The sequence below is a fragment of the Arachis hypogaea genome, chromosome 17 (genome assembly GCF_003086295.3).
Source record: "Arachis hypogaea cultivar Tifrunner chromosome 17, arahy.Tifrunner.gnm2.J5K5, whole genome shotgun sequence".
NCBI lineage: Eukaryota > Viridiplantae > Streptophyta > Magnoliopsida > Fabales > Fabaceae > Arachis > Arachis hypogaea.
This window is the reverse complement of record NC_092052.1, coordinates 51,830,467-51,834,894: the sequence shown is the minus strand read 5'-3', so window position 1 is coordinate 51,834,894 and position 4,428 is coordinate 51,830,467.

Below are 4,428 nucleotides of genomic sequence, written 5' to 3'. Positions count from 1 at the left end.
TGATCCCCCTAGTCCTGGGCCGAGCACAAGGTGTTGCCCCGAGCGTGTGCCCAAGGCACAACTCCACCACGCCATGCTCCCTAGGTGGTGCCTAGGTGGGCCGTGCACGGACGCGTTTCCCTTCTTGTTGGTCCTTCGGTGATCGGGGTTCACCGCAGCCAGACGCCCGTGCTCGACCTTGGACCCGGGGCGGGGGACCCCGGCGGCACACCACAACCACAACGTGCTTGCTAGTGTGCCTAGGGGATGGCAAGGCAACATGCATCTTTCTGGCATTGCGCCCAGCAAGCCTTTGCGCAACTCGAGTTTCAGCAGCACGACACCCCTCCCCCTATAATAGGCTGCCGAGCCATTACCAAAGTGCCACGGGTAGACATCCTTTTCCGTGAGGAGACATACTCAAGGAAAGTGCTCTAGAGGTCGAATTTTGATGCCGTTTTTTGCAACAACCTCTAGAAAAATAAGATCTTTTCATCCTCAAAATTTGGTGAATTTACACCATGTGGATTTTTTTTGACGATTTTTTTACCGCCCGGAAAGCCGGAAATTCAAAAAAAATGAAAAACGGAGCAAACGTGCGATTTTTGACCTGGATTTTTGTGTGCAGCCTTCACATAATATTACCAAGGTTCCCTCAAAATTTCACGAAAAATGCACGAGCCAATTCTGAGATATGAAAATTTGGCTCCTCTGTTGCAACGGCGGGTGCCTCCGTTGCAACGGCGGGTGCCTCCGTTGGGGGCGGGGGAGCCCGGCGGCACACCACAACCACAATGTGCTTGCTAGTGTGCCTAGGGGATGGCAAGGCAACGTGCATCTTGCTGGCATTGTGCCCAGCAAGCCTTTGGGCAACTCGAGTTTCAGCAGCGTGACACCCCTCCCCCTATAATAGGCTGCCGAGCCATTACCAAAGTGCCACGGGTAGACGTCCATTTCCGTGAGGAGACATACTCAAGGAAAGTGCTCTAGAGGTCGAATTTTGACGCCGTTTTTTGCAACAACCTCTAGAAAAATAATATCTTTCCATCCCTCAAATTTGGTGAATTTACACCGTGCCGATTTTTTTTGCCGATTTTTTTACCGCCCGGGAAGCCGGAAATTCAAAAAAAATGAAAAATGGAGCAAACGTGTGATTTTTGACCTGGATTTTTGTGTGCAGCCTTCACATAATATTACCAAGGTTCCCTCTAAATTTTAGAAAAAATGCACCAGCCAATTATGAGATATGAAAATTTGGCTCCTTCGTTGCAACGCTCCGAGCCATCGTTGCAACGGCGGGTGCCTCCGTTGCAACGAAACCAGCCAACGATGCACCTAACCCAGTATCTGTTGCAACGCGCCCTGCCTCCGTTGCAACATCACCAGCATCCGTTGCGACGCGCCCGGCCAACGTTGCAACGCGCCCGGCCAACGTTGCAACGCACCCTGCCTCCGTTGCAACGCGCCCAGCCAACGTTGCACCGCCCCCAGCATCCGTTGCAACGCGCCCAGCATCCGTTGCAACGCCCCCAGCCAATGTTGCAACGTGCCCTACCTCCGTTGCAACGCTCCCAGCCAACGTTGCAACGCGCCTGATGAGCGGATATTTTATACGCTTTTTGGGGATAATTTCATATAGTTTAGAGTATGTTTTAGTTAGTTTTTAGTCTATTTCTAGTAGTTTTTAGGAAAACTTCATATTTCTGGACTTTACTATGAGTTGTGTGTTTTTCTGTAATTTCAGGTATTTTTCTGGCTAAAATTGAAGGAGCTGAGCAAAAATCTGATTCAGGCTGAAAAAGGACTGCTAATGCTGTTGGATTCTGACCTCCCTGCACTCAAATTGGATTTTCTGGAGCTACAGAACTCGAAATGGCATGATTCCAATTGCATTGGAAAGTAGACATCCAGGGATTTCCAGCAATATATAATAGTCTATACTTTGCACAAGGATAGACGACGTAAACTGGCGTTCAACGCCAGTTCTCTGCCCAATTCTGGCGTCCAGCGCCAGAAAAGGATCAAAAACTGGAGTTGAACGCCCAAACTGGCATAAAAACTGGCGTTCAACTCCACAAATGGCCTCTGCACGTGACTCACTCAAATCTCAGCCCCAGCACACACCAAGTGGGCCCCAGCACACCAAGTGGGCCCCAGAAGTAGATCTCTGCATCATCCATCATAGTCCACTCATATTTTGTAACCCTAGGCTACTGGTTTAGTATTTAAACAACTTTTAGAGACTTATTTTGTATCTCATGACATTTCAGATCTAAACTTTGTATTCTCTGACGGCATGAGTCTCTAAACCCCATTGTTGGGGGTGAGGAGCTCTGCTGTGTCTCGATGAATTAATGCAAGTATTTCTGTTTTCCATTCAAACACGCTTGTTCCTATCTAAGATGTTCATTCACGCTTAACTGTGATGGAGGTGATGAGCTGTGACACTCATCACCTTCCTCAAATCATGAACGTGTGCCTGACAACCACCTCCGTTCTATATACGATTGAATGAGTATCTCTTAGATTCCTTAATCAGAATCTTCGTGGAATAAGCTAGAACTGATGGCAGCATTCATGAGAATCCGGAAAGTCTAAACCTTGTCTGTGGTATTCCGAGTAGGATTCAAGGATTGAATGACTGTGACGAGCTTCAAACTCCTGAGGGCTGGGCGTTAGTGACAAACGCAAAAGGATAGTAAATCCTATTCCAACCGGATCGAGAACCAACCGGTGATTAGCCGTGCTGTGACAGAGCGCGTGAGCGTAGTTTTCACTGGAAGGATGGAAGGTAGCCATTGACAATGGTGATCCACCAACACACAGCTTGCCATAGGGGGACGTGCGTGCGTGAACAAGAAGATAGAGGAAAGCAGAGATTCAGAAGACAAAGCATCTCCAAAACTCCAACATATTCTCCATTACTGCACAACAAGTAACTTTTAATTTATGCTCTACTGGTTACTCACAATTCAATTGATAAACATAATTGACTTCCTGACTAAGATTTACAAGATAACCATAGATTGCTTCAAACCAACAATCTCCGTGGGATTCGACCCTTACTCACGTAAGGTATTACTTGGACGACCCAGTGCACTTGCTGGTTAGTGGTACGAGTTGTGAAAAGTGTGATTCGCAATTTCTGCTACCAAGTTTTTGGCGCCGTTGCCGGGGATTGTTCGTGTTTGAACAACTGACGGATTATTTTGTTGCTTAGATTAGGAAAAATCTTTCTTTTTTGGTTTAGAGTCTTTTATTAATTACCCCTTGTTAAAATACTTTAAACTTGTAGCTCAGTTATTTAGAACGTGGTGTTTACATTCATAATAATTGGCTATCATATTTTTAAAAACCTTTTTCAAAAATAATTTTTCTATTAAATCCTGTGCCAAACTTTAAGTTTGGTGTTTTCAAAGATAATCTTTCTTAAAATTTTTTTTTTGAAGGTCCCATAACTCATTTGGCTAGAACATTAATTTGATTGGGTTAGAATCTTTTATACTCTTTTCAAAACCTTCTTTTTCAAAAATATTTTTTTATTAAATCTTGTGCCAAACTTTAAGTTTGGTGTTTTCTTGTTGATTCCCCTTTGATTTTCGAAAATTTTGGTTTGGTTTTCTAAAAATTTGAAGTTTGGTGTTCTTCCTTCATGTTCTTGTGTTCTTGTGAGTCTTCAAAGTGTTCTTGAGTTTCCTTGTGTCTTGATCTTAAAATTTTTAAGTTTGGTGTTCCTTGGTGTTTTCCCTCCAAATTTTTCAAAAACAAGGAGCATTAGATCTAAAATTTTTAAATCTTGTACTATCTTATTGTTTTTCTCTTCCCTCACTAAATTCAAAAATATCTTTTCAAAATATCTTTTCTAACTTCCTATCTTTTCAAAATTTGTTTCAACTAACTAACCAACTTTTTGTTTGTTTCTTAACTTTTTCAAAACTACCTAACTAACTCTCTCTCTCTCAAATTTTCGAAAATATCTCCCCTCTTTTTCAAAAATTTCGTTTTTTTTTTACTAATTATTTTTAATTTTTTTTTAAGAAAAAAAAATTTTATTTCAAAATTCAAATTCTTTTTAGTTATTTTATTTTATTTAAGTATTTACTTCTTATAAAATAAAATAAATAAAAAGGTAAATCAGTCCAAGTTATATCCATAGATCCATCATGGACATAAGTGGAGATGGACAGTCCAGGAGGACTTTGGGGTCATATTCTAACCCCTCTACTGCTTCGTATGGGAGTAGCATATGCATACCCTCCATTGGAGTTAGTAGCTTTGAGTTGAATCCTCAGCTCATTATCATGGTGCAGCAAAGTTGCCAGTATTCCGGTCTTCCACAGGAAGAACCTACAGAGTTTCTGGCACAATTTTTACAAATTGCTGACACAGTACATGATAAGGAAATAGATCAGGATGTCTACAGACTATTACTGTTTCCATTTGCTGTAA